Source organism: Lethenteron reissneri, chromosome 38 (assembly GCF_015708825.2).
Source record: "Lethenteron reissneri isolate LAM-NWPU_2019-01 chromosome 38, ASM1570882v1, whole genome shotgun sequence".
NCBI lineage: Eukaryota > Metazoa > Chordata > Hyperoartia > Petromyzontiformes > Petromyzontidae > Lethenteron > Lethenteron reissneri.
Window position 1 is genome coordinate 11,064,096 of NC_083816.1, and position 12,571 is coordinate 11,076,666.

A 12,571-nucleotide genomic window follows, 5' to 3' on the forward strand; every position below is an offset into this window, starting at 1 on the left:
TATAGACCCTGGAGGATAGGATGCGAGTCTGAGTAAATCCATGATTGAGATGTGAACTCTTGGCTTTTTGAGTCAACCACCGTCACACCGAATCTAGAAACAAATACCAGAGCACCGTATTCGTTGTTGTAACTTTCTGGGCCGCCTCCCCTACTGGACATCTGTGGCAAAGAGCTTCACAGCTTATCGGATTTATCCAGAATAAATAAAGATTCAGATTTTAATTAAACAAATCACGTAAGTGGTGTAGCATCTATAAAGTACATATATAACACAGGGAGATGAGTCTTCAATCTTGACTTGAAGCTTTCGTGACTGCAGGAATTCATACTCTATGGTTCTTTCGGTGAAGTCACTTAGGTATATTTGATTTTATACTTACGTGACTTTACCGAAAGAACCAAAGAGTATGTGTCTTCAAATTGAAGTAGATTCCATTGATTGTGGATACTGTACTGGGAAACATCGTTGGCCGTGTTTCCTCCAAGTCGTGCAAGGCCAAGAGACAAGTTCATGTATTAGGTATAGCCCTGTGAGCCATTAGTTCAAGTTCATGTATTAGGTATAGCCCTGTGAGCCATTAGTTCAAGTTCATGTATTAGGTATAGCCCTGTGAGCCATTAGTTCAAGTTCATGTATTAGGTATAGCCCTGTGAGCCATTAGTTCAAGTTCATGTATTAGGTATAGCCCTGTGAGCCATTAGTTCAAGTTCATGTATTAGGTATAGCCCTGTGAGCCATTAGTTCAAGTTCATGTATTAGGTATAGCCCTGTGAGCCATTAGTTCAAGTTCATGTATTAGGTATAGCCCTGTGAGCCATTAGTTCAAGTTCATGTATTAGGTATAGCCCTGTGAGCCATTAGTTCAAGTTCATGTATTAGGTATAGCCCTGTGAGCCATTAGTTCAAGTTCATGTATTAGGTATAGCCCTGTGAGCCATTAGTTCAAGTTCATGTATTAGGTATAGCCCTGTGAGCCATTAGTTCAAGTTCATGTATTAGGTATAGCCCTGTGAGCCATTAGTTCAAGTTCATGTATTAGGTATAGCCCTGTGAGCCATTAGTTCAAGTTCATGTATTAGGTATAGCCCTGTGAGCCATTAGTTCAAGTTCATGTATTAGGTATAGCCCTGTGAGCCATTAGTTCAAGTTCACGTATTAGGTATAGCCCTGTGAGCCATTAGTTCAAGTTCATGTATTAGGTATAGCCCTGTGAGCCATTAGTTCAAGTTCATGTATTAGGTATAGCCCTGTGAGCCATTAGTTCAAGTTCACGTATTAGGTATAGCCCTGTGAGCCATTAGTTCCAGTTCATGTATTAGGTATAGCCCTGTGAGCCATTAGTTCAAGTTCATGTATTAGGTATAGCCCTGTGAGCCATTAGTTCAAGTTCACGTATTAGGTATAGCCCTGTGAGCCATTAGTTCAAGTTCATGTATTAGGTATAGCCCTGTGAGCCATTAGTTCAAGTTTATGTATTAGGTATAGCCCTGTGAGCCATTAGTTCAAGTTCACGTATTAGGTATAGCCCTGTGAGCCATTAGTTCAAGTTCATGTATTAGGTATAGCCCTGTGAGCCATTAGTTCAAGTTCACGTATTAGGTATAGCCCTGTGAGCCATTAGTTCAAGTTCACGTATTAAGTATAGCCCTGTGAGCCATTCGGCTCTTGAATCGGGTGCAACCGCAACAAACAAAAATCAAAAACATGAACAAGAAAACATCTTAAAGTGAATGTGACTAAGTGCAAACAGAAAATCCAAGAAAAGACAGCAACATATTGCAGAAAAAACACCGTACACCAACGCTGTGTGCAAAAATCCCAGTGGGATGCAAGTCAAACAACAACAACAACGACCACAAGACAACTTAGATTAAGGCCATCAGTCTTACTCCGTACTACAACAAACAAACATGGCCAAACCAATAAACTTTTTCGAAATCACCAAAATAAAGCCATGTCGGGTGGTGGAGGGTTACGACACATTTATAAATAACGCGATCTAAACCCAAAAACGTTGATTATGAAACAGTGGTTATAGGAACTGTGAGACAGAGAGAGCCCGGCAAGTGTCAACATCACCGGACACAAACGAGTAAAGCACGATGGTTATAAGAGGAATCACTTGTAAAAGCAGTCGTTTTAGAATGCACAAAATAAACACGCCGCTTAAAACGTAAACACATGACAGCACTTACTTGAGAATATCATTTGAAAGGATTGTTTTATTTGTAACCTGTGAAATTAAAGTTACAATTATTAACGGAGCTGGATTCAGCCTCGTGCACTTGGCTGCGCTGGTAAATGTGTTGAACATGGGCAACACACACAGAGAGGAACTAGGCCTTTTAAGATGAAAATTTTACCAAACAACTGTACAATATAGTACTCTACTTACGTGGATAAAAGACTGCTTTGCCTGACGTTGCTTTATTAGACATATGTCATGAGGTGAATGATTCCCCGTACTCATAACGCATGGAAATAAGTTACAAGTGTTGTATTTTGTGTTTGAAAACTATCGTGCCCGTAAACAGAATTTAAAAAAAACCCACAGAACAAGCTCTAAATGGGGCCCAAATTGCATATATTTAATAAACATTCCCCTTCAGGGTCGATTTTTCACAAATATAAACTTTCTGAAAGGAAATATTTAACGCTTACACACAGTATACGTGCCAATTCGTTACAAGTTCCACACACCAGTGTGTTGGAGAGTGAACCAACAACATTTACAATTTGAGTACAACGTTTCGCCAGTAATCACGAGCATCATCAGGCAACAGCCAGAGTTGTAGATACATCCTCCTGTTTCGTTCTTAAATGGAGGTATAAATGTGATGTCGTCACTAGTGAGCCAATTTGGTGCATAAGCGGGTGGGGGTTGGTTAATGTATTCATATAAATTACCACAGATATCCATTACCGGTTGGGTTATTCATAACCCAAAGTGTATTTTACTTAAAGTTACCAAATTTCTTGGAGTCTCAACCAAGTGGAAGCCCCACCTATGTTTACAGAGCCACACCCACTCAGCCACTAGCGCCGAGCGGAGCGAGTCGATTTGCTGCTTCCGCTGCTGGCGCCACCCACTCTTCTACCAGCACTGCCCCCACGTGTCTGGACAGCTGTGAAAAAGAGCTTTATGGCTCATCGGATTCCTCCTAAAGTGTAAATAAATATTATGATGTCACATAGCCTTTTTCCCACATCATGAGGCTGTAACATTTTAAACCAGTGACAAAATGCCATTTTTTCTAAGCTTTAAGACACTAGCAGAGCCTTTCTTAAGCCAGGACTGTCCTGCCCAAACCAGACCTTATGGTATCTTTATCTGTGAAATGGGTTCTCTGTACGTTTGCAGAGTATATAACAAGACAGCAAATATAGTACAGTACAGTAATTAAAGATAAGGGATAGAGGAAGAGTAGAAATCATTGACGAATGCACTGGTCTGCAGGCCAATGGATCGTTAACTTGCCATTAAGCATGAACTTTGAAGCCTTAAAGAATGAAAAAAAACACTCGCTTAAGCTCGAGTATACGGCGATAGTGGCATAAATGTGACTAAGATGGTACAGCTGCATCAGCTTTTTCAACAGATTAAATCTGAAAAAACAAGCGGCGTTTTTACCCTTTCTGGCAATAAAACAGGTGTGGGTTCGCCTTTTGGCGTTCTCTGGTGTGACACTGGTTAGACTACACCCTACAGAAGGCTGTCTCTGGTGTAGGTCAATCACAAAGACAGTGCCATATATTATCAGAGCATGTTAGTTTGCATGTTCACCACAAGTACATGTTAGCGCAGACATGATTCCTTGCGAAAAGTTTCTATTCGGTGTTAGAACATCTTAACACCTATTTTATTAGAATACGTTTTCCCCCTTTTATTTTATTGCCAGTAAGAGTAAAAACCTATCCTTATTTTTTCATGCTTTGATACTGGCTAAAAAAAGGTTCCATTTGGACATTCACTCCGCTTCATGTGAACTGACGACTTTGAATTGAGACACGTATTGAAGCCTCCGACCTAATATCCAATACACTGCAGCCTGTAGGAATGGGCACCTCTATACGACCATACTATTTCGGTGTAAATAACTGAACAGTGCGGTCAGCAATACTGTAGAGTTTTAGTTGTACCATACATTGTGCACTGTAGTGCAGTAATGTATGTGGTCAGGTTAAGCTTGCTCATGACTACTCGACAGTTCTTCAGCTCAAATACCCGGCTCGTTCACATTCAGCACCCACGAAATATGTTTGGTCCCTGAAGAAACCACACATTTTGCATCGAAGTGCGATTCGTTTTCGTCAGGCTGCAGACTCGTGATTTGACTGCCAGCAGTGAAAGCAAAGCGGGATTACAGCGGTAAAAGAAGACGGAGACATGAAATATCAAGTAGCTACTCGCTCAATTGAACAGGGGGCGGTCAGTATTCAACTCCTCTTTGAAGCCCTTGGACAGAGGCTAGAGTATCGGTAGAAAATGTTTTCATCGATAAAGTATTTTGTGGGAAAAATGGCAAAATCGTTTATGGGGTTTTTCCACAGATTTTGATTTTTTGTGCAGCTAAAAAAGTATAAACCGCCTTTCCAACAACACATTCACCACATTCATTCCTTGCATTTTTTAAAGACATTGAATTAATTGGATTTGCACAAGAGGTAGGTCTGGAGCGGTACTCGACTCCTGTTAACAAGCCCTTGGCCATTGGTGGAAATCCCCATTCCTCTGGCAGGCGGTGAGCATTTCCAGAGGGCAACCAACTCACAACCAAGTGCTACTCATTCTATTGACACACAGTGTGATGGAGTGCTGATTGACGACAACGACTCCCGCTTATGAATATTCAAACATTACAATATCGGCATGACAGTGTTACACACCGAGCCAAATAAAGTTGACCATTCTCCTGCTTTGTAAAACATTTACTAAAGAGCCCCATAAATGTTAGAAACGGTCAAGTCACACAAGGACAAGGGTCTGTTTCTTAAGGACAGCTGGCAGGCGTAGTGTAATAGCGCCCTTGTCTGTAGGATTAACGGGGTCACCACCTCAACTTTGACCTCTGAGCCATCACATTATGTATTCAGTTCAGGATCGCTGTCACGAGAGCAGTCTGCTAATTAGTCTCGGCAGATCGCAAGACAAGTCCAAATTACGTCGTACACAAACAGGCACGGGGCCAGCACTCCCCGGCGGGAATCCAAATCCAATTACTCATTGTCGGCAAGTGGCCATGTAATATCAAATATCCCTTTACGGCTATAACAATGATCACACGCACTAGTTTCTGTGCAGCGCTTTCACCTTTGTTGGAGATCACCAGCAGGGCACGTGCTTGCTTGGCTTCCTGCCACATCGTGCACACCGACTGCATCATCAGAGGCAGTTCAAACCTCTATCGTGTGATGCCTGTTAGTTGACCTTATAAAATATGCCGGCTGACATTCATGACCAGCTTTAAAATTCCATAATCCCTTGTAGGCTTCATGTGTTCTGTATGTATATTGAACTTCTTTCACATCATACGTAGCCAACCAATGCTAATTAGATAGAGGTACAGGGGAAGGATAGCAAACTAAACACAAAACAGAGTTTTAAATCTAGATTTAAAAGTCAAGTATTATGTACGAGGTGCCCAGGAGATGGCAACATCTATCGGTACAGAGCTGAGGGTGTTCTTCCCACCTCGTACGCTCACGTTTTCTCTGGGGACCTTAGTTTACTCTGACATGCCAATCACTCATGGCAATGAAATTGGCCAAACATCGAAATGCAGGACCCTCTTGAACAATAGTATGAAGCCGCTGCAACACTTCTTTAAATGAATAAAGATAATTATTATTAGTTTTATGCAAAATGGGCTTATGTATAACGCTCAACGACATTTTGCGATATTGGAGAATTTACACATAGCTTACTAAAATATGCTTTTAATGTGATATTTAACATTTGAGATGTTAACGTAAAATTGCTCAACCAATAAACTGTTCATTAAAAATGCCCGATGACATTTGTCAGCGAGCATTGACAACTCTGAGTGCAAATACAAATACTGTGGTGCATTACTACTTACTATAAAACAAGGCCAATGCTGCCAGGCAACTTTCTATATCACTTATTGCAGCATTTCACGCAAAGGAAACCGTAAACATTTTTTGGCAAGGTAAAGGCCGCCAGAATTTGTGTAAGGCAATAATACGCTGCTATAAATACAATTACTTACAAACTACCCAAAGGCTGTGTGAGGAGTTTAAAACATCAGTCAGCTGTGTTGATTCAAGTCGAATGGATTACCACCCACTTAGAATTAACTTTTAAAAAGACTTTGCCTGTGGCAAATAAACTTGACCAAACACTCCATCAACACAACTTGGACTTCTTAGTCAGCTGACATGTTTTTCTCTCTCTCCCCTATTAAAGCAGATAATTCTACCTGGATCATACACAGGTGCTATGTACAGAGGTGTACGATCATACATGGAGTGGGTTGCCATCTGGAAAAAGCGGCGCATGAACTCGCAGAGATCAATAACCAAGGACCTTCAATTGCTGGATATCACATGGGAAGAGGCTAGATCGATGACAGCTGACTAAGACCAATGGTGTGACACTTTGTGTGCAATACAATAGGCCAAGAAGGCTGAACGACGCTACTGACTAAATTACTACTACTGAGCTGGCTGAAGTACCCTGAAGGGACAAGGCGATATCTGTCACTGTCGTGAACTGGTTCCCAACCCATCATGTGACTCAAATCTATAACCTTCCACCAACTGACATTAAACCTACATGATCTAATCCAAAAAAAATGTATGAATCATATTGGTCGTGAAAGCCTACATGTATAAAAGTAGTTTAGCATACGTACAGCATTGAATGTAGTCTACATGCAACTTGGTCAGGAGGGGAAGAGTGGAATAGTGGTTGAAGCACTCCCGATATGAACTCTGAAACTTGAGTTTGATTCCCTGCTATGGATATCTTAACCGTTCTGGGGGACCAACTCGCAATAGCCAGGCTGGTGAAGTATCTGTCAACCACCACCACCACCATGGCACAACCTGCAATGACCAGGCTGGTGAAGAATCTGTCAAGCACCACCACCATGGCACAACCCGCAATGACCAGGCTGGTGAAGTATCTGTCAACCACCACCACCATGGCACAACCCGCAATGACCAGGCTGGTGAAGTATCTGTCAACCACCACCACCATGGCCAACCTGGTGTTGGGAGGCCATCATCCAACAGCGAGTTGAAAAAAAGGGCGTACATTATTACCGAGTGATTATTATTTATTATTTGGTCAAATCGTTTTGAAGCTTCATTAAAAATATATACTGTCCCTACATAAAACACAATTTGCTTGTTCACTTCTCTGCTCAACTCAAGCGGTTAGTTTGCGTGTAAAATGAACCATTGCAGGCCTTCAGGGAAACACAACCTATGCTTGCCACTCCCAAGTCATACACGGTACAACAATGCTTCACTGTACTTAGATGTCACATGCAAAATTATGGTGTACAGCAATCATCATCATTATTAGGACATTTCGTCTCACCGTGTACCCATATGGTACGGGTGCCACGATTCAGTAAGGCTACTCCGGTTCGCAAGGCAGTACTTCGTTAGAAATATGAAAAAAATACAACCGTCAAAGGGCAGCACAGTACTGTAATGTAATTTACAGGCTAAAGGTGCCGGCTTGAGAAGTTGGAACCTATGTTTAAATTCAAAATATGTACACTATTTAAAAAAAAAGAAACTCTTACACACGCCATAGGCTGGTTGCTTGCCCAATTTATCAACGCTCGTCTTACCTGGCAGTCTTGTGCCAGTGGTGAAGTATGAACTCTACAATTTGATGACAAGGACCAGAACACATCCATATTCCTATTATCGTTTATCCAGTGACGCTACAGATTTTCTCCTTGCTATCCGTATACACATATAAAGCAAGCCTTAAATCGTATAGGCTTCGTGTCAATTAGAGTTACTATAATTTTCCATATTATTTGTATAATTTTTCTGGTAGCTGTTTTACATTACAGTACAAATGTCTCTATTTTTTACGTCATTGTTATATTCTCACATAACTAATCAGCGCTCCAGATAAGCTGCGTACAGTACTAAGCGTTTTACTCATTACAAAATATTAACTACAGAATGTAGGGAATTTAAGTGTAATCTGTCTTAATGTGTAGCACTTTCTGCACTGTTTGAGTTCACATGACAGAAACAGCCGACCCAGGGGCGGTGATTAGAACGGTCACGCGATCCGTGGAGCCTGTGAAGGAGCATTACATTAATCATCATTCGTTTCTTTTGAGATAAAATACTTTTTGAAATGTTATCCTCACTTACGCCTGCATAAGCTGAACAACCCACAAAGTGGTGACAACATTAATCCCAATATCCGGTGTTATCATTGTGTGTCTGTGTGTGTGTCGCGGTGTTTTTGGAATTAAGTAAATAACCTAAATGTTCGGACGCTAGGATAGACGAACTCCCCGTGCCGTTCAGTGGCCGATCCACCCACCCTACCTCCCACCCACCCACCCACCCTACCTCCCACCCACCCACCCTACCTCCCACCCACCCACCCACCCTACCTACCTACCTACCTCCCACCCACCCACCCTACCTACCTACCTCCCACCCACCCACCCTACCTACCTACCTCCCACCCACCCACCCACCCTACCTACCTCCCACCCACCCACCCTACCTACCTCCCACCCACCCACCCACCCTACCTACCTCCCACCCACCCACCCACCCTACCTACCTCCCTCCCACCCACCCACCCACCCTACCTCCCACCCACCCACCCACTTGGTCGTGGCCCAGGATGGCAGCAGACAACCGTCAGCCTCCACCCCCGGCCCTCTCAATTCACCTGGGTCATCCATGCGCAGTTGAGCAAACAGCGTGGCCACGAAATCACACGGGGCAAGCTCGAAAAGTGTACCGTGGAATGCGCAGAATAATAAGACCGTCTTGTCACTCCTCCCAATACCAAGACGAAGCGGCGGAGTAGTTCTACTGTGTAATTTCGATAACCACAACACAGGAGTACAAAGTTAATTTTCGGAGAGATGTAAGCATCACACTCTTAAAACATTCCCCGACTACCCAACCAAACGTGAAGGGTTACTTCAAGAGAGCCGCACTTTATTTTTACAGCGAAATCATTCAGATAAAAAAATATATCTGCTGCATGTTTAACAGAAGCAACGGTTCGTGAAAAATAAACAGTGACAGCAATAAACCGATACGCGGCAGCAATGTTTCCACGCGACAGATTAAAGTCGGCATCAAGCTGGGATCGGCGGGCTGATAAGCACAGAAGTCAATTTAATTGTTTTTTTACCCTTCTATCTGGCAACAAAACTGACACCTTTTTACAAGGAGTCATGTTTGCATAGACCGCAATACCTGCAGTCATAATACAAACAAAAGACATACCTCTGATAATGTGCACTGTCCTTGAAGTTGATTGGTCCACACCCGAGACAGCTTTCCTTAGAGCCTAGTCTCACATGGGTTGGTCCAGATGACGCCAGTGGACATTATCAGAGTTATGTCTTTTGTTTGCATTATGACTGCAGGTATTGCGGTCTATGCAAACATGACTCCTTGTAAAAAGGTGTCAGTTTTGTTGCCAGATAGAAGGGTAAAAAACCAATTATATTATTTTTACTGGCAAATGAGGTTCCCATAGTGTAAAATGATCCGTGTTCGTGAAATCAAGATAAAAGGGGCCCTGCGTGTTGGCTTCTGTAACTCCAACCCCGTGTTCAGTTCCCACACTCATTAAATGATTTAAGCTTACAATGCACGAAAGCATAAAGCCGAGACCTTCTTATGCTTTTATTCTATCTGGTCTCACGAGATAACTATACTGGTGACTTAAACACACCTGTTGGCAGCGGTGAAATCATCTTGTAACATATCCTGCCACATTGCAACACGCATTGAATACATGGGAGCATGCACAGACACATTCACATTGGCACATTCATCCACGCTGTAACACTGGCCGGCCTTGTGTCGAATGTACTCGGTCAAAAAGCCACAGGGAGTAAAGCAATACGGGTGAGGGCGTGAAGATACAACATGTGGCACGGTGGCTAGGAGATGTTGACTACCTCGCCTGGTATACAGGAGGCCGTGGGTTCGATCCCAACCCTGACGCCTGCTGTATATTTGGAGTATGCGTGTCTCTCATCATCATCACGGTGGCTAGGAGATGTTAACTACCTCGTCTGGTATACAGGAGGTCGTGGGTTCGATCCCGATCCCGACCCTGCTGTATATTTGGAGTATGCGTGTCTCTCATCATCATCATCACGGTGGCTAGGAGATGTTAACTACCTCGTCTGGTATACAGGAGGCCGTGGGTTCGATCCCGATCCCGACCCTGCTGTATATTTGGAGTCTGCGTGTCTCTCATCATCATCATCACGGTGGCTAGGAGATGTTAACTACCTCGTCTGGTATACACGAGGTCGTGGGTTCGATCCTGACACTGATGAGATGTTAACTACCTCGTCTGATATACAGGAGGTCGTGGGTATCGATCCCGATCCTGATCCTGACGCCTGCTGCTGCTGTATATTTGGAGTCTGCGTGTCTCTCCCTGTGGTCACGCGGATTTTTCTCCGGGTCCTCCGGTTTTTTCATCCACATTTAGAATCAACATGACGAGTTTTAAGAGTATTTGGCTGCTATACATTTCCACACGATGATAAGCCACTTCGTTGAGCTATTATTTGTGATAGCCAGGTGGCTTCTGAAAAAGGTCTACATAGCTCAGTGGGGGAGGGCTTACCTGCTAAAATAAACAGAGTAAAATCAAAGCTCACGCTACACCGCACAGCACAACCCAAGGTTGCATACCTGTCAACCCATCCGGTTCACCCCGTATTCCTGGATAAGGAAATTGAGTTCAGGTCAATACGACGTACAGACGTTTCAATACGGCCAAAAAAATGTTTTGTCTTTGTGTTTCTCTCCCTTGTGATGGGACTTTGTCGGATGAACGCTGAGATTTATAAAGAGCACGGGGCGACCAGTAAGGTCTGAGTTGGTCTGTAATAAGGTAGGGCACTGAAAATGGGTTGGCAGCTATGGGATGGATATGTGAACATCTACAGATGACCAGTTACTACAGCACGCACAAACATTGCACTGGGGGTGTAAGTCGGTTCATTGGTCACGGTGGATATGCGACCTTGTACTTTATAACAAAGACACATCTTGTAACAAACACTCGACCAGGAAGCAAGTCACGAGACAATTTACATCGGGGTCAAAACAAAGCAGATCGAAAATTGACTACAGGATGCCGACTACATTCCTGTTAGCCAGGTCTCTAGACGATATACCAAACGTTAAAACAACACGGCAGTTAACCTATAATACCATACCTGGAATGGCATCCCTAGAAAATGTACCAAAAATATAGTAGTTGTTTTTGTTTTAACCATTTCTAACCAAGTTTTACACACAGCAAACTGATTCAGGGCGCTTAACGCTTAACTTTACCTGCTATTTGTATGATACTTGGGCATCATGTCTTCGTTAAAACATCGCTACGTATCTTGTGACTAAATCGCTGGCAACACGGAGATCATTATTAGTTACAACCATCGTATTCATTGCTTCCTCCTCCCCGTTCTCCGAGTTGTAATTCTACACTGAACGTTTAGCTACGCGTGCGCCACTCAGTTACAAATGCGAGTTGTTGTTATTGTACCTACGATTAGCACGTGTTGGCTACGTACGGTGCGAAAGAAGTTCAACATACACACGTGCGTACATACACTTACAACACGACTTGCTTCATGTATTCCCAAAGTGTCACACAGCAATGCTGTGTTTGTGCTGTATGGCCAGCCACACACACTAGCATGGCAAGTGTCCAATGTGTAAACACACACACAGTAAGCCACTTGTATAAACACACTTGTTTTGTATAACACGCTGACGGCGCATGTAACATTGGTGTAGTTAGAAGTTGTATATTAATGCCGCTGTAGGAAAAGCAAAACTCCACGAACCTCTGGCTCTCTCCTGAAGCCCACTAAGTGGCTAGCAGTCCTCGATATTGGCTTTTTAGCTCCCGAACAACGCACAGCATCGACAAGAGTGGTCTAGTAACACATTCCTCTGTGTATACCGTACACTTGAATACACTTTAATAAACAATTGTACCGACGCGTTGACACGCGTGTGTGTGTGTGTGCACCAGCTGTTGCACGTGTTACACGCGCACACGTGTTGCCCGCGACTCGTCCAATTCAACCAATGCAGTCACAACGAGGGGTAGGCTGTGTGTGTCTGTGCGTGGGGGAAACTTAATTAAAAACAACAATAAATGAAACCATTTAGAAAAAAAAGTTACGACTCACAATGAATTAGTGCACCGTCGCGAACCCTCGTCCCACCTCTTCGTTGGGTTTGGCGAGCAGAGAGAAGCCCCACGGACACACACACACAGAGAGAAAGAGAGACACTGCCAGAGAGAGATTTCGAGGGGTGAGTTTCATGGAAGACA

The 12,571-nt window shown here is 43.3% G+C and overlaps 1 protein-coding gene across 1 annotated transcript in view; it reads right to left on the reverse strand.

Annotated features, from left to right (window-relative positions):
• Positions 1–12,571, reverse strand: part of LOC133351600 (carboxypeptidase M-like) — a 32,220-nt gene extending 19,649 nt beyond the window's left edge. The window contains exon 1 of the mRNA XM_061566920.1: positions 12,426–12,571. The gene's annotated coding sequence lies outside the window, so the exon portion shown is untranslated. The remainder of the gene's footprint in view (positions 1–12,425) is intronic.